We start from the raw sequence: 19,452 nt of genomic DNA, 5'->3' as shown, positions 1-19,452 counted from the left end.
TGGAATAGTGGAGTCAGTAGAGAGATGGGGTGCCCTAACTTTTTGGCTCATGAGGCTGGAAAGATTGAGGGGAGTGGGATCCCTCTTACTGTGGCTGAAGAACACCAGCACAGGACAGGATGCTTCCAGCAAGCCCCACCTCAGTGGACCAGCAAGAGATCCTGAGCCCCAGGGTGGTGGAGTGGGACAAGTGCCAACATCACAAGCCTTGGCACAGCCAGGAAAATCAGCAGACACAAGCACAGAGAACCACCACTTGCATTGGTGGAAGGGTATTCACCAGCAGCTGAGCCTACCCATGTTCTAGCACAGCCCCAAATAAGGAGGCAACCTCCATTGGCCAGACCACCCCCATCTCCACCCCCACCCCACAAGCTTCAGTATAGCCCTGAGGAAATGCAGAAGAACCCCACCTGGCCTTGGTGCACACCAGTCACCACCACCAGCTCAGCTCAGGTAAGCTGCCAGGTCCTTACAGCCTCCAGCTGCTATCACCTGAGGCCCCAGCACACAAAACCAGTAGCCAGGCCCCTGGACCCCAGCACAAAAAGTATGGGACAGTGCCCTCTGTGCTCCAGAAGAAGAGTTGAACTTTAAAAGCCAGGGAAAAGGCAAATACCATGACCAGAAAGCAACAAAGAAAAGCAAAGACCATAGATTCTTACTATAGGGACAGGGAAGATCAAAACACAAATTCAGAAGAGGACAACATTGTCAATATACCCACATCTGAAACCTCAAAGGGTAATATGAATTAGTCTCAAGTCCAAAAAGCCTTCTTGGAAGAGTTCAAGAAGGGTTTTAAAAGTCAATTAAGAAAGGTAGAAGAAAAATTGAACAATTCCTTTAAAAATACAATTGATAAAATGGAAAAAAGTACACTGAAGAAAACAACTCATTAAAAAGTAGAATTAGCAAAATGGAAAAGGAGGTACAACAGCTAACTCAAAAAAAAACAATCTTAAAAATTAGAGTTGGGCAAGTGGAAGCTAATGACTCTGAGACATCAAGAATCACTCAAATCAAATCAAAATAATGGAAAATAGATTAAAAAAAACATAAAATACCTCATTGGAAAAACAAATGACCTGGAAAATGGATCCAGGAGAGGTATTTTAAGAATTATTGGTCTACCTGAAAGCCATGATTGAAAAAGACCCTGGATATTATCTTTGAAGAAATCATCAAGGAAGAAAGGTCCTAGAACCAGAGTAACCAAAAAAATCCACTAATCTCCTCCTAAAAGAGATCCCAAATTGAAAATGCCAAGGAATATTGCAGCCAAATTCCAAAATTATCAAGTCAAGGATAAAAAACTGCAAGCAGTCAGAAAGAAACATTTCAAATATTGTGACAGCACCATCAGGATTATGCAGGACCTTGCAGTTTTTACCTTAAAAGATCAGAGGGCTTTGAATATGATATTCTGTAAGGCAAAGGAGCTTGGATTACAACCAAAGATCAACTACCCAGCAAAATTAAACATAATCTTTCAGGTGAGGAGATGGATATTCAATGAAATAAGGGACTTCCAGACCTTCCTGATGAAAAGACCAGAGTTCAACAGATCTTCAAACACAAGACTCAAGAGAGGCATAAAAAGGTAAACAGGAGAGGAAAAAAAAATGTTATTCAATAAGGGCAAACTGTTTACATCCCTATATGGGAATATGATACTTGAGAACCATATCTTTATTGCAACATTTAGAAGGGATATACATAAACAGAGAATGTGGATATAAATTGACTTTGAGGTGATGATAAAAAACCTATTTAAGTGGTGAAAAGGGATTGTAGTGGGAGAAGAGGAAAGGTAAGGGCAGAAAAGGGTAAATTACATCACATGAAAAGGTACAAAGACATATTGCAATCAAAGAAAAGAAAGGAGTGAGATGAGCATTGTTTGAACCTTACTTTCATTGGATTTGGCTCAAGGAGAGAATAATATACTCAAGCATAGAAATCTAACTCATCCTACAGGCAGTAGGAGGGGAAAGGGGAAAGAAAAGGGAGGAGGCTGATAGAAGGGAGGGAAGATTGAAGGAAGTGGCAGTCAAAAACCAAGTTAATGAGGTCACATAACCATTGGAGTTCTGGAGAGGAGAAAGCATTCTCTGAGGGAGAAAATAAAGAGAGAAGAGAAAAGAGGAACAAAGAGTAAGAACCAAGAATTGGGGAGAGTTTTCAGTTAATGTATTGGAAAGTGAAGGAAGCATCAAAAGTGGGAATGGTTTAAGAGGGGAGCAAATTAAGGTAGTGTTATAGCACAGAGGTTAAAAGAAAACAATGTTTCAAGAAGTTTGGCCCTCAGCGGTTCTTGACTTCTTGGTATTTCTGAGCTTTTCTACACACAATCCAAATTTTCAACTCTATTTCTAGAGCTTTTGCTTTCAGTAAGTAATTTCATTTTCTACTCTGGTGAAGTATTCTGAGACTGATTCCTCTACCTGTATCACATGTTCTCTCAATTTCTTCTGATTTGGGCTCCATCAATTATCCCTTCTCCATTTTTCTCATGTAAGATGCTATCCCCTTAAGTTACTTCACATTTATATGGAGCAACTTGTTGGTGAAAGGTAAAACAAAAGTACTCTTACATAAAAGAAAAAGCATTATATCAACTGGCAAATGATGCAAAATATTGCCACTTTCATAAAGGAACAATTTAATGCCTGAAAGAAATAGAGAATAACTTTGGCTTAATCAAAACTGTTAAAATTTATGTGTAAAGAATATAGTTTTCAAATGAGATTTGACAATAAGAATATAGTTTTCAAATGAGATTTGGACAATAAATTAACTGTAGCATAAATAGAAAGGCTTAAAGTACCTAATAAGATAAAGTACCTAGTAAGAGAGCTCTTTTGTATGTGAATAGTTTGGTGATTAAAAGGGGCAGAGAAATACCTTTCATTTCTTTAAAAAAAGAACAACACATTTTTCCCTTTTAAAAGTTACTATTTCTAACATTCTTTTTTTTAATTTTCAGTTTCAAATTCTTTCCCATCCTTTAACCCCTCCCCCACATATTGAGAAGGCAAGTAAACATATTCCTTTGTAAATGTCTTAGAATAATGTATTCATTAAAGCAGTTAAGTCTTTCACAGTTGATGATTGTTATAATACTGCTATTACAGTGTATAATATTTTCCTGGTTCTGCTCACTTCACTTTGTAACCATTCATATAAATCTTCCCAGGTTACAAACATAAATTTTAAGTATAAAGCAACATAGTTTTCAATTATAAGTAAGAGATGGGACTAAGATTATACGTGGACAGTAACATACTTCTTATTATTGTATTTAATAGACGAGTATCTGTGTTGTTAGTATTTCTTTCACCTTATTGTAAGATAAATGGTAATGTTTAGGATATAGATTTGTAATAATTTTGAGTGCCTATTTGTGCCAATGGAAATGTACCATTGAGGCTCTAGAGCTACAATGCTGAATAAGAAAAGTGTATTTCCTCTCCATTAGGGTCACCCCAAGAACTCTGAGAGATTTTAAGCGTAGTCACATGATAATAGTCCTTTTCTGTGAACTTAGATCTGCCAGGGCAAGGGCAGTTTGGAGGGAGCTAGCTAGCCCAGAGAGTGAGTAGGTGTCCACATACCATATCTTATATCCAAAATATGAGCCATTACCATTTAGCTGCTCACATGTTTATTTATCTATTTACACTGTCATGTTCCTTTTGTAAATATATCCAAAAGATCAGTTTGCATTTGCTGCCTTTCTTTTCTCACCTCACACTCACTCTTCAATAATTTATAGTCTGTACTCTGATTTCTTCCTCACCACTGCATTGAAATGGTCTTTTCCAAGTTCACCAAATATTTCCTAATCTCCAAATAATAATTTGTCCTCAATATTGATCCTCCTTGCCTCTATGAGACATTTGAAATTAGCTACCAATATTTCTCTAATCTCTCTTCTTTGAGCTCCAACCTCTTGAGTCTTCCTGACCTATATATCTATTACTTCTTCATTTCCTTTTTCTAATTTCTAGTTCTGCTCTTCTATCTTAAATGTAGGCATTCATGAAAGCTTTGTAATTTGACTTTTTCATCTTTTCTCCCTTTTCTCTTGGCAATCTCATTTAATGTCAAGGTTTCAATACAGAGAAAACTCTGAAATTTATATTTCTGGCTCTGATTTCTCCTCTGAATCCAAGACATGGGTTTTCAACTTCCTTATAAATATCTCTACTCTGACATCTAGTCATACTTTAATCACATCTGTTCAAAACTGAACTCATCATTTCTTCCCTAAAACCTAATTGACTTCCTCTCTTCCAAATCTGGCTTAATGGTGTAATCAACATTCCAGTTACCCAAGCATCAAACTCCAGAATCACCACCTCTTTATTGGGAAAAAACTTGGAGACATGTGGGCTACATCATAATCCAGTTCAACAAATTCAGAATTGATTGAATGACAAGTCTAAAAGACTAGTAATTAAATGGTTCAATGTCAAGTTCAAAGGAAGTTATCAGTTGAGTGCACCAAGAATAATCTGTGCTTTGTGCAAGACACGCTAACATTTTTATCAATGACTTCTAGAAAGCCATATGTAGAATTTAACAAATGATACAAAACTTGGAAGCGAATCTAACAAATTGGATGACAATACTAGGATCCTCCCCCTCCCTGTATATATATAGATAGAGATAGAGATAGTTAGATAGATAGATAGATAGATAGATAGATAGATAGATAGATAGATAGATAGATAGATGGAAGAGTGCTGGATTTGGAATCAGAGGAACTGGATGTACCTCAAGGGCTTACTAAATATACCATAATGTCCTTCTTATTTCTAAATCTATGAGCCCATGATCTAACTAGATGAAATATCATAGTGAAAAATGTAAAAGTCTTTCATTTAGGTTAAATAAATTGACTTCACCAGCCCAAAATGAGGGAGGTATGGTTACATATCAATTTGTCTTAAAAAATCTAAAGATTTTAGTGGAGTCTAAGCTCAGTAGTAGTCCATAGTGTGATAGGGATGCAAGAAGAGTTAGTGCACTTTGGCCCTGTATTAAGATAGGCATACTATGCAAGACCAACTTTAAAAAAAAAACTTGAATAGTCAAGGGGCTGAAATCAAGGCTTATGTGAAGAATAGTTGGAGAAAAGGAAACAGCATGGGTTGGAAAAGAGAAGGCTCATAGAGAACATGATAGATACCTTGCAGTGTTTGAAAGAGTGTCATCTGGAAACAGGACTGGACTTATTTCCCTTAGCCCCAGCAGTCAGAACCAGGAAAAATGAATGGAAGTTGCAAAGAATAAATCAATAAGCATTTTATTAAGCACTTATTATGTGCCAGCCAGTGTGATAAGCACCAGAAATAGCCAATTTAGACTTGATGTAGAACAGAAAAATGAACAACTTGCCAACAATTAAAGCTGGTTAAAGATAGAATGGTTAGTGAGATTATTCTCACTGGAATTCTCAGGAAAGACTGGAAGATCCCTTGTCTAGAACTGAGCAGGGGAAATTCTCTTTCACACATGCATTGGACTAAATGGTTTATGAATTTTCTTCTAACTCTGAAATTCTGCAATCCTCTGACTCCAAACCCAGTATTCCTTGCTGTCCATCCCACTACCTCCCTTTAATTATGCACTTGTGTGTGGCATGTGCTTGAGGTATATATAAACAAATGTGACTTTTTTGAATAGGCATTTAGGAGTCATTTTCATAAAGTTGGACCTGCTATGTAATTTGTCCTACTTTTAGACATTGTAAGGGTTGACATGGCTGTCAACGGTTTAAACAGAATAGATATGAACTGATATTGATTACTCATCTTATTTTTTCAGGCATTCTTACCCCTGTATTCTACTAATAAGGAATAAGGATAGGGACTGAACTGATGATTTTACTGATAAAGGAAGTCCCAGATAAGGAAACTCCTTCTACCAATCATATATAGTCTTAGAAAGTTAATTAAAGCACTCAAAGTTTAAATGATTTTCCTAGGATTATACAATCAAGATGTCAGAGGGAAGATTTGAACCAGTTCTTCCTGGTTCTGAGGTCATCTCAGTATCACTGTGCCACATTGTCTCTCTATATCTACAGGATAAATTATTATTATATATTATGATATTATGTTAAAAAGGGGCAGAACTTTAAAAGTACTCCTGGTCTCTTTTGGAATTTGAACAGGCTTCTCTCCTATAATTCTTTGTGCAAGATGAACATCAGTTAATTATACTCTGCTAATGAAGAAGATTATTGTTCATTTTATCTATAAAACAAAGTATCACCATGACACATAACTCAGTGAAGTTGAAATAATGATACATCCCCCTCACTAATACATCAACCCTCCATTTATTAAAACGAATAAGTTGGAAATATTACACAGGAGAGAGGAAGTGCTCTTTATCACAACTGACTTTTGAATATGACATATTCCTGGGTGCTTATGTTCAAGTGATGAAATGTTTTTAAATTAGCTAATTCTGATCACAGTCTGGAACCATTTCAAACATTCCTGACATTGAGGGAATGAAGCTGGTGGGCTGAATGACAACTTCAAGAAAATAAGCTTAATTGATTGAAAATTTTGGAGTTCAATTCATTGCTTTAAGAAAATTAAAAAAGGAAGTTACTTTTAATGATAAATGTTCTCTTTCCATGAGATCTCAAAGTTTGTTGTACAATTCTGAGATCCAGATAAGACACTTTATGGAAATTTGCCCTTGAGTTTCAGCCAAATTTATGCAATGGGTTTAAATCTCTGCTCAAAGATCTTGTGAACATTTTTCAAAATGTTGTACTCTGGGTTAGGAATACTTTTTCAAGAAACATTTTAGAAAGGACACTCAATTTGGAGCCAGAAGTCCTAAGTTCAAATCCCAGCTCTGCTATGACCTTTATCAAAGTAATTCTGTCTTAGTTTTCTCATTTCTAAAATGTAAGTATTACATGAGACAGTATCACAGGTCTCTTTGAGTTCTAAATCCTATCTAAATTCTCTCATTGAGATTTTTTTTTGTTAGGACAAGCTAATGCTGTTTTTCAGCAGCATTTAACTCTCTAGATATAACTCTTCTTAAATCAGTCCCAGTTACCCAGACTCGAAATTTCTATGACACTGCTAGAAGCCTGGTTGCTCCTTCCTGATTTTCTTAGATGATTTTTAGTCCCAACGCTGTCCTTTAAATGATATCATTCCCCAATATTCTTCCTGTAACCCTCTTCTCTTCTCTTTCTTTATGGTCTTCTTTGGTCATCTTGCAAGGTTTACTACTTGTGGGAGGATATGTCTGACAAATCATAGACAGCATCCTGACACTAAGTAAACTGAATGTCTTCAACTCACTTTTGAAGATTCATATAGGAAAAATAATACCACCCAAAGGAACCTAGAAAGCAATTTCAAGGGTTTTAAGTTCCAGGCAAGAAACTGGAGACTGTAAGAGCATAGGAGGTACATTCATCATTGTTATAAGTTAAAGATAAGGGGATGGGGAGAGAAAGGAATATTAGGAAGTGAACATATGGCTAAGAAAATAGAGTCTAACAAAGGGATTTGAAGACTTTGGATGGAGGGGTGGACTCTTGGCCAGAAAAGAAATACATTTGAGGGCCAAGAAAAATATATTTTCCTATACCCTTGTGAATAAGAACAAGAAGGATTTGGACTGTAATTAGATGTGGAGAGAGAGAGAAAAAGAGAGAGAGACAGAGAGAGAGAGAGACAGAAAGAGAGAGAACTGTTGGATACCAAAGAGTAGCAAGAATGACATAGGAAGAAGCACATGAAGGATGACTGCCTGAATAAAAATCAGGCTACCCTACTACATAACTATTCCATCAAAAGTATAAAGTTTGCACAAGACCACATAGTGATCAATTATTCTGATAATTCAATAATCATCAAATATTGAATTTATTAGTCAATAAATCCAATGAGAAACTGTAGTGAGTTATTTCAGCTGGAAGTTGAAATGTAAGATAAATGAAAAGACATTAGACACCATGAGCAAAGCAGCTGAAAAGACTGAACCAAAGAGATTAAGCAGAGGTTGACTCTGGCCTTATGCAGATGCCTCCAGTTCTGACTACACAGTAGATTAAAGAAGAAGCCTACTAACCATGTGATTATGAGGCTAGGACAAGTAACAGTATGTCTATACATGCTCCACTATCTCTCCAAATCATTTCCATTCCATGTCATCACAGATCTTCCAGAAACAGGCTCCTCAGTTTTTCCAAGAGGGGAAATGCCATTTCAGGTAATGAGTGCATGCACCAGACCTCCTTTGCATAATTTAAAGTCACCAGGTTCAAGGTAATTACATAATGTAGTAATGAACAAATTGGCAGCTAGCATTGCTAAGTCACTTAACCTTTAGTTTCTCATCTGTAAAATGAACTAGAGAAGTAAATAACAAACCACTCCAGTTTTGTTTTGTTTTTTGTCAAGAAAACCCCAAATGAGATCATGAAGAGTAGTTCAGAGTTGAGGGAGAATGAGGAAAGTCACAGGCTAAGAGACTAAGACATATCTTGGCAATTTGTTGAAAGGGTAGTCATCAAAATGATTCACAGGAGATTGACAATCAGGAAATGACACATTAAAAGGTGGGTGAAGGAGGAGATTTCTAACCCTAAGTAAGAAAGAAGTGTAGGACAGAGCCTTGGTGAGTAGAAGAGGGAGATTAAAAAGCAGATTGAATGCCTATAGGTACTCCTTAACTGGCTGGTTGATGTGTGTTCCAAAAAAAGCTTATCTCCAGATGAAATACTCTGCTTCTGGAGAGAAAAGCTGACACTGGACAATAAGATGATAAGGCCCATGCCTTCTCTTATAGTAAGAGGTAACACCATAGTTACGGTTTCCAGACAAAGCCAGAAACTGGAAGGTGATGACTTTATATGTCCCATGGTATAATTCCTGGCAGTGATCCTAAGACCAGTGAATCATAGCTTGGTAGGTATTTCATGCCACGAAGAAACTACATGTCATATGAGACAAGGAGAAAACATGTACAGTAGAAACAATGTGATGACATTACTATAAGACATCAAATCCCTAAAGTTGTGGAGATGTGAGATTCCCATCCCCTGTTTGTTCCTTGGCCACCTGTGTTCCTTAAATACTCTTCCCTGTGTGTATTCTTTGCTAACACACATTCCTTCTATGTTCTCCTACATATATATTCCCTAGGTGTGTATATTCTTCTCACTGATAATGTTTCTTTTGGATGCATAATGAGGAGATGAGAACAATTAAATAGGATACAATATTTTTCTGATTAAAACAATCCTGACTACATCTATTAAAAATATATTGATTCTGAAAACTGAAAAAGTAATAAAGGGAGATAAATTGATAATGATTATCAGTGTTTTATAAGGAAGTTTAACTAAAAGCAATTTCCATAACCAGGAAACCAAGAGGCCACAAACTTACTGGCAAATAAGCTCTTGATCTCCTTACTAAGCAAAACAAAACAAACAAAACAAAAGGAAAACTGAGTAGCCAAGGACAGCAATGAATTAGGGTCCAACCCCATTTGCAAAACATTTAGAAAAAACTGATGAGTTAATTTGTAAAAAAGAAAAAAATGAGAAGTAATGAAAGAAAAAATGAATCCCCAGAAGACTTCATGTAATACCTAAGTCAAATTATTCCTAGAACATTTATCAACAATACTGGAAGAAAAGAAGAGAAGATCAATAAAAAATGGAAGAGTTTTCAAAATTATTATAATGATCTATTCTTATCATCAGGTGAAAAGAGTGTATTTTTAGTCTAATGTCTCAATATGTGTATATGTATACATATTATGGAGAGATAGAAGATGGTAGAGGAAAAGCAGTGACTTGCTTGAGCTGTCCCCCAAACCCCTCCAAATACCTATAAAAATGACTCTAAACAAATTCTAAACCAGCAGAACCCACAAAAAGACAGAGTGAAAAAAATTTCCAGTCCAAGACAACCCGGATGGTTGTTCAGAAAGGTATATTGCGCCAGGCTGGGAGAGGAACACAGGCCACAGTGAACCTGAAGCAGGCCTCAGAGGACTGAATCACTGGCAGCTGTAGTGGTTTCCAGACTTCTCAACCCAGGAACTCTAAAGACAACTTAGAAGGTCAGTAGGAAAAGTCTGTGTCTGCGGTGAGAGAGAGAAGCACAGGGTCCCAGTCCCAGTCCCTAAGCATGGCCCTGGGACAGCAGCCGCCTCTTGAGCTTCCAGCTCACAGACTGAGGGGGAAATCAAGTTGATGATCAGAGGGGGATTGCAGGGATCTCTCTGCTGGTGCAGGATTCTCTTGTTTTGCCCATGCTTGGATCTAGGTCATAGTTTTGGGTGGAGGTCCTGGGGTGAGGAGTGCTGGCGTGGTGAAGCTTGTAGTGGCTGTGGAGAGGAAATTTTCCTTACAGATCCAAGACAGAAAAGAGTGCATGTGGTCACTCATAGACCACAGCACAGGCCAGGAAAGGAGTAAACACCTCGCCCTTGATCATAACACCTTGGAAAAACTGAAAATTTTCAGGTCCCTATAAGTATCTCTGAAAACAACTGCACAAAACCACCAAAGCTTAGGACAGTAAATTCTCTGGAAGCAGACTCCTACCTTAACAAAGCATTTATAACTCAAGTAATTGGCTGGGGTCATGAGCAAGCAGCACAAAAAGAATCAGACCATAGAATCTTTCTTCGGTAACAAAGAAGATCAAAACATAGAACCAGAAGAAAACAACACAGTCAAAGCTCCTACATCCAAAGTCTCCAAGAAAAACATGAATTGGTCCCAGGCCATGAAAGAGCTCAAAAAGAATTTTGAGAAGCAAGTAAGAGAAGTAGAGGAAAAACTGAGAGTAGTGCAAGAAAATCATGAAAAACAAGTCAGCAGCTTGCTAAAGGAGACCCAAAAAAATCCTGAAGAAAATAACACTTTAAATAGTAGCCTAACCCAAATGGCAAAAGAGGTCCAAAAAGCCAATGAGGAGAAGAATGCCTTCAAAAGCAGAATTAGCCAAATAGAAAAGGAAGTCCAAAAGTTTACTGAAGAAAATACTTCCTTAAAAATTAGAATGGAGCAATTGGAAGCTAGTGACTTCACGAGAAATTAAGACACTGTAAAACAAATTCAAAAGAATGAAAAAATAGAAAACAATGTGAAATATCTCATTGGAAAAACAACTGACCTGGAAAATAGATCCAGGAGAGAGAATTTAAAAATTATTGGACTGTCTGAAAGCCATGATCAAAAAAAGGGACTAGACATCATCTTTCAAGAAATCATCAAGGAAAGCTGCCCTGATATTTTAGAACCAGAGGGCAAAATATAAATTGAAAGAATCCACCAATCACCTCCTGAAAGAGATCCCCAAAGGAAAACTCTTAGGAATATTGTAGCCAAATTCCAGAGTTCCCAGGTCAAGGAGAAAATATTGTAAGCAACCAGAAAGAAACAATTCAAGTATTGTGTAAACACAATCAGGATAACACAAGATTTAGCACCTTCTACATTACAGGAAAGCAGGGCTTGGAATATAATATTCTGGAAGGTAAAGGAGATAGGATTACAACCAAGAATCAACAACCAAGAATCACCTACCCAGCAAAACTGAGCTTAATCCTTCAGAGGGAAAAATGGACATTCAGTGAAATAGAGGACTTTCAAGCATTCTTTATGAAAAGACCAGAGCTGAACAGAAAATTTGACTTTCAGATACAAGACTCAAAAGAAACATGGAGAGGTAAACAGGAAAGAGAAATGATAAGACACTTATTAAGATTGAACTGTTTACATTCTGCATGGAAAGACAATATTTGTAACTCATGAGTCCTTTGTCAATATTAGAGTAGTTGGGGGGGAAAAATTATATGTATGTAGATAGATAGATAGATAGATAGATAGATAGATAGATAGATAGATAGAGGGCACAGGGTGAGTTAAAGATGAAAAGGTGATATCTGGAGAATAAAATTAAAGGATAAGAGAGGATTATACTGGGAGAAGGAGAAAGGGAAAGGTAGAATGGGGTAAATCATCTCACATAAAACAGACAAGAAAAAACTTTTACAGTGGAAGGAAAACAGAGGGAATAAGTGAATCTTATTCTCATCGGATTTGGCTTGAGAAAATAACATACACACTCAATTGGGTATGGAAATCTATCTTACCCTACAGAAAATAGGGGAGGAAGGGGACAAGAGAGCAGGAGGATGATAGAGGGGAGCGCAGATTGGGGGAGGGGATAATCAGAAGCAAACACTTCTAGAGAGGGACAAAGTCAAAAGAGAGAATAGAATAAATTGGGGGCAGGATAGTATTAAGGGAAATATACTTAGTTTTTCACAACATGACTACTATGGAAGTGTTTTGCATGACTACACATGTATAACCTGGATCAAGTTGCTTGCCTTCTCAATGAGGGTGGGTGGGGAGGGAGGAAGGGAGAAAATTTGGAACCTAAAATTTTAAAAACAAAAGATAAAAAATTTGTTTTCACATGCAACTGGGAAATAATATATACAGAAAATTGGGCATAGAAATCTATCCTGCCCTACAGGATAATTGAAGGGGAAGAGGATAAGAGAAGGTGGGGAGAGATAGAAGGTAGGGCAAATTAGGGGTATTCAGAATACATGCTATTTTGGGGTGGGAGGAGGGACAAGATGGAGAGAAAATTTGGAACTCAAAATCTTGTGGAAATGAATGTTGAAAACTAAAAATAAATTAATTAATTAGATACATGATTAGATAGACAGACAGGTAGATAGGACTTTCCCCACAGCTAAATAATAAGATGGATCCAAAATTGAAAAGAGGAAAGATAAGATGTTAACTCATTTTGGGGAAATTGTGCAGGACTTTTAATAGTTCCAGGATGCCCTAGACACAAATACCCATATTATTAACATCAACATCCTCCTTATAGTGATGTATACAAAAAACATGGCAGTAGGAAACAAACAATTGTGACATGCATACAAAGAATGTCAAAAAATCTCTAATCAGAAAAGAAAGTGAATCAATACAGTGAGTTCAAGAGATAACTGACAGATAGCTTCAAGGCTACATTAGTAACCACAAAATGATAAGAAGTCTGGAAGAAGGGTTAGGTTAATCTTCCATATATATGATTTACGGGTAGATATAAACAAAAATCACACTGGATTAGAAGGTATAGGAAAATTGTAATCTACTCCTTTGAAGGGAAGACATATTAATGCCATCACATTTCCATCAATACACTGGAATTTTTTTTCCTTTATCTCCTTTCGCTTATGCTACATTACACCTTGTATCATATTTTTATGCAAATATATTCCTGTTTTAAAATGTAAATTATGCAAAGACAGGGAACTTTTGTTTTCTGTTTTTATCTCTTATCCCTAGGCACCTAGAATTTAGTTTTGCAAGTATAAAGCACCTAATAAACATTTACTGAATTTCTAATTAATGTATGTATGTAAATTAGTTAAAAACAATTAAATAAGTGTGAAGAGAATTATTTCACTATTTTTAAGTAAAGTACCAATTTATTGGAGGAACACATCAAAAAAGTTTTTATGTTCTTGTGTCAAAATACTCCATGAAATTGTATTTTAACAACAATATTATTCTAGTGATGTTGTTTGATTACAAATCATACACACACATACACATATATACATATATATGTATCCACTTTAGATGTCAGATAAATAGAAAGACAGGTAGATGAATATGCTTATGTGTGAGCCCTATAGGTTCTCTGTTCTAAGTGCATAATTTACTGTCTGGCAAGATTAATTCTAAGATATTTGAAGTATAGAAAAATATCAAAGGAATGGGAAAAATATCAGATTTTATTAATATCACCAAAATACAAGTGAAAGAACATAACTTCTAAACAATATATCAACTTATTTATCTATGTAAAATTTGCATTTTACATCTATATATCAATCTGGAGCATCCTTAATGAAGATATTAGACAGAAAGAGGCTGGCTTTCACAAGCAATAGTCCTTAATGGACATCTTTATCATTACAAAATTTGGCTGATAGATATAAGAATACAGGACCCAAAGCACTTATTATTTGTCAACTATTCAAATACAACATTTGATTAAATAGAAACAGAAGCTTAAAGATTATCCTTCATCAATGTGTCTATCATATATATATCAATGCTCTATTTCTTAAAAGATAAAACACCAAAAGTTACTTTTTGTTCAATGTCTCAGTCTTATTATCAAGAAATACTTACCAAAGATGTCATCACTGCCATGGAGACAATGCCTATACACTATCTAAATGTGCATGTTTGCAGATGACATTGGGCTGAATGCATCAAGCACTAAAACAATACAAAACCAGTTCAAAGACTTACATGTAATTCAATAGATTTTCACCTACACTTAACTATAGGGGAAAAGTAGATGAAGAATATCTCTTCTCTAGAATCTGTTAATTCAACAAAGATTTATAAGGCATGTAATCTACAACACATTCTTTGTATTATGGAGGAAACAAAAAAAAATGTCTAACAGTGGTCTGTGAATTCCAGGAACGTCCACATCATGATGTTTATTCTCTTTGATGAAAAAACAGCTGCTGCCTTTAAGATAGTTCCCCTAAATATCAAACACTGGGGAGACAGGCAACCATTTCTTTTCCCCATTTTCAGGGATTCTAACATCTTCAATATATCTCCACTCTGATATCAGGGAAACTAAAAAGGAGCCCTCTGAACTCTTCCCCCAAAAGCTTACAAATTCATTGTTGTAAATATAAAGAAAAGGAATACTAGATTTGAGAAATCCCATATAAGTCTTATGAAAAGAACCCTTTCTAGAGTTCAGACTTTGAAAATCGCTGATATCTGGCAGTAGTATATCGAAACTGTAGTTTTGTTTTTTATTTTTTTTATTTTTCCCTCAGAGGAAAACACAAATTTATAAAGAACTCACAGAGCCACAGAAGAATTTTACAACATTATTTAACAATATTCTTTTCATATTTTTATAATAATTGTTGTTTTGACATGATTTAGATATAAAGTCTGATACTATAAGCAAACTGAGAGAGCAAGGAATAGTTTACCTGTCAGATTTATGGAGAATGGAAGAATTTATGACCAAACAAGAGACAGAGAACATTATGAAATGTAAAATTGATAATTTTTATTACATTAAATTGAAAAGTTTTTGCACAAACAAAGCCAATGCAACCAAGATTAGGAGGGAAGCAGAAAACAGAAAGAATTTTTACAACCAGTGTCTTTGATAAGGGTCTCATTTCTAAAATATATAGAGAATTAAGTCAAATTTATAAGAATACAAGTCATAACTTAATTGATAAATGGTCAAAAGATATGAACAGGCAGATTTCAGATGAAGAAATTAAAGCTATCTATAGTCATATGAAAAAATGCTCTAAATCACTATTGACTAGAGAAATTCAAATCAAAATGACTCTGAGGTACAACATCACACCTCTCAGATTGCCTAACATGACAAAACAAAACAATGATAAATGCTGGAGATGTGGGAAAATTGAATGTTAATGCATTGCTGGTGGAGTTGTGAACTGATCTAACAATTTCAGAGAGCAATTTGGAACTAGGCTATAAAACAAGGACTATAAAAATGTGCATACCCTTTGATCCAGCAATAGCACCTCTAGGGCTGTATCCTAAAGAGATCATAAAAATGGGAAAATGAACCATGTGTACAAAAATATTTATAGCAGCTCTTTCTGTGGTGGGTAAGAAAAGGAAATTGAGGGGATGCCCATCAATTAGGGGATGGCTGACAAGTGGTGGTATATGAATGTAATGGAATACTATTGTGCTATAAGAAATGATGAGCAGGAGGACTTCAGAAAAACCTGGAAAGACTTGGAAGACCTGATGCTGAGTGAAATGAGCAGAACCAGGAGAATGTTATACACATTAATAGCCACCTTGTGTGATGACTAACTTTCATAGACTTAGCCCTTCTCAACAATGCAAGTATCTCCAAAAGTCTCATGATGGAAAATGCTATCCACAGCCAGAGAAAGAACTATGAAGTTTAAATGCAGGTCAAAGCATACTACTTGCTCTTTTTTTTTCTTCTGTTTTGTTTTGTGTCTTCTTTCTTGTGGTTCCTCCTATTGGTTCTAATTCTTCTTTACAGCATGACTAATATGCAAATATGTTTAATAGGAATGTATATGTAGAGCCTATTTGAGATTGCATGCTGTCTTGGGGAGGGAGGTGAGGAGAAAGGGGAAGAAAATTTAAAACTCAAAAGCTTATGGAAGTGATTGTTGAAAACTAAAAATAAATAAATCAATTTTTAAAATTAAAAAAATTAAGTTTTTGAGAAGATGAAAAAAATATGTGTTGTTTTGTTTTCAAATTAATTAAGCCAGTTTAATAAAAGGATTAGTGATTGGTCCATAAGTCAAGACACTTTAAGTGGAAGGCATGCATTCATAAACTAAATGTCTTTATTTTGTGTACTGCTTTTTTGTAGTCCAGTAACAAAGGTAATTTCTCTGTTTAAATGAAACCATCATTCAATTACTATTCTATGCCTACCAAAGCATACATTAATCATTGCCATCTTTAATATAGCTTTGAAATTAGATTCTTTAGTTTTGAAATCAGATTTTCATTTCTCTATGTTCACCATCATGTACTGGTCTAAAAGTCAGACAAGTTATATAAATGGGAAAATGGTTTTCCAAGAGGCTTCCAAATGTACTTTATTCTTGATTTAGGCTATGCATACACACAGTTAATGAATCACCCAATTTTTGCCTGTCTATCTTCTATAAGAAACTTTTCCACTTCTCCCTATACCTCTGCCTATCCCACACCCTGCTTGTAGCTTCCCTCTGAAGTCACTTCCAATTTACTCTGTATATATCTGACATGAACATAGTTGTTTGTCAGCTTTACCTCTTATTAGAATGTGAAATCCTTGAGGGCATTGACTGTTTCTGTTTTTCCTTGTATCCCTAACACTTACCAAAGTACTTAGCACGTGTAGTTTGTCTAGCCTCATAATTTACAGATGCATTTATTCATGTGTAATTGACATATAAATTACAAAAAGATACAGCCCATTGAAGCAGTAAATGTTTCTTATCATTTTGCTTTCCCTAGTATCTTGTGTACAATAGACAATCAAAAACAAATGTGTAGTGAATATAAGAAAGCTCAAAGGACTTACCTAAATAATTATTTAAAATGCTCATCAAGAAGTCCCAGAAGACTTGATTGTTCAACTACTACCTAGGATTTGCTTTATGATGGCAATTATATGCTGGTTGAAATTGATTCTGCCTATGACACAGGTAGCAATGCCCTTTATATTTTGTGTATTTGAATGTATTAAATGTATGTAGAAATGACTCTAGGCATATAGGACTTTTAATATTATTTAAGAGACATTATTAAGATGCAGTTTTAAAATACCAATAGGAAAGGAAAAATATACAGTTAATTAATGAACTAATTAGACTACTACCATATTGCCTCTACAACAATACATATATATATAGATACAGACATATGCATATACATTTACATTTACATATACATATAAAGAACAGATGGCCAAGCAACTGCAAAAAGAAAACAATATTTGCCATCATTACAGTTGCACAATTATTTTTAAAGCTAGTATTTTGTTATGTCCCCTGATATGTTATTCAAAGAGAGACTTTACTTACAAATTAACTGTAACCCAAAGAAGGAAGGAAGGAAGGTAAGAAGGAAAGAAAGAAGACAGGGAGAGAGGAGAAATGAAAAAAATTAAAACTTAGTGAGGTAGGTAGTTCCAGTATTATTATTCCCATTTTACAGATAGGGAAACAGACTTGCCAAGCATACATAGTGATCCATTTGAAGATTGGAGACAATAATAATAAGGCACTAATCACTGATGGTGAGATGGGAAGGAAGGAAAGAGAGAAGGAAGGAGAGTGTAAAAGAAGGAGGGAAGGAAGAAAAAAAGAAGAAGGAAGGGAAGAAAGAGGGAAGGAAAGAGAGAAGGAAGGAAGGAGGGAGCTAAGAAAGGAGAGAAGAAAGATAGGAGGGAGAAGGGAAAGAAAAAAGGAGAGAAGGAAGGAAGAAAAGAAGTAGGAAAAGAAGAGAGGGAAGGAGAGAAAAACAAATCTAGTGAGATATATGTGTGTATGTATGTGTGTGTATATATATATATATATATATATATACATATATATGAAGAGGGACAGACAGAGAGAGACAGAGACAAAGACAGAGAGACAGAGACACAGAGAGAGAAAAATGTACACATTGATCTAGCTAACTACTTAATTGGAAACATCAACTCTGTCACAAATTTAATTATATGGGGACTTATGATCTTTATAATTGCTTTCAAATTGTCTCCTTCCTGAATCCAATAACTCTCATTAAACCTACTTTCATGTCAATAAGGCAGTTCAGACTACAATGGTAAATCCTACTTGGCCCAGATTGGTTGGGCAATGGATAGAATGCCAGACCTGGAGTCAGGAAGACTCATCTTAGTGAGTTCAAATCTGGCCTCAGACACTAAATAGCTGTGAGACTCTGGATTCACTTAACCCTATTTGCCTCAGTTTCTTCATCTGTAAAATGAGCTGGAGAAGGAGATGACAAACTGCTCCAGCATCTTTGCTAAGAAAACTCGAAATGTTGTACCTTTATCAGATTGCTTACAGTCTTGGGGAGGGAGGAGGAAGGGAAAGAAGGGAAGGAGAAAAATTTGGAACTCAAAATTTTACAAAATTGAATGTTGGAAACTATCTTTACATGTAATTGGAAAAATATTATTAAGGAAAAAAGGTCCAAATGGAGTTAGGAAGAGTGGGATATCACTAAACAAAAACACTTTAACTTTTTCCAAAATCTTCGTATTCGTCTATCTGCAATGTACAATTTAATCCACTGATTGGAGGGTCAATGAAAACATCAAATGCTATTTCTCTTTAATGCTAATTAGAGAACCTTATTAATAATGATCACTTCTGATATTTTGTGAATGTGAAAGCTAGAACAACATTTACAATATATACAACTTATTATGATAAGCAATTAAATTTTATCCCTATTCGCCCTTTGATTTCTTGATTTTCTGCATTATGTGGAAGCTGGGAGTGCAGCAGGAAAAGTGCCCAAGGTATAGTTTAAAGAGATTGTCTCTTTGTTATTTTTTTAGGTCACACACAATTTTCATTTATTGCTGATGTAATTGTTCCATGATTTACAGCAACATATCACTGCAGGAATGAATGCTGAAAGAAATGTCTGCATGTTTGTCTTGGTGAACAGATTTGGATTCTTTGAGTACTCTCTACTTTCTCAAATGCAATCCAATTTGTTTGCTATCTCCTGTTCGATGTTAGATATGATTTGTCTTCTACTGGGTATTAGTTGGTCCTTTCATACCTTTAAAAAAAAATCTTATCTGTTGACCC

The 19,452-nt window shown here is 35.5% G+C and overlaps 1 pseudogene; it reads left to right on the top strand.

The window, feature by feature from the left end:
• The first annotated feature begins 396 nt into the window (after positions 1-396).
• Positions 397-19,452, top strand: part of LOC114024383 — a 43,428-nt pseudogene continuing 24,372 nt past the window's right edge.

Source organism: Vombatus ursinus, unplaced genomic scaffold (genome assembly GCF_900497805.2).
Source record: "Vombatus ursinus unplaced genomic scaffold, bare-nosed wombat genome assembly UNPS02014821.1, whole genome shotgun sequence".
Taxonomy (NCBI): Eukaryota; Metazoa; Chordata; class Mammalia; order Diprotodontia; family Vombatidae; genus Vombatus; species Vombatus ursinus.
The sequence above is the reverse complement of the archived record's forward strand: the minus strand, read 5'-3'. Positions and strand labels throughout refer to the sequence as shown.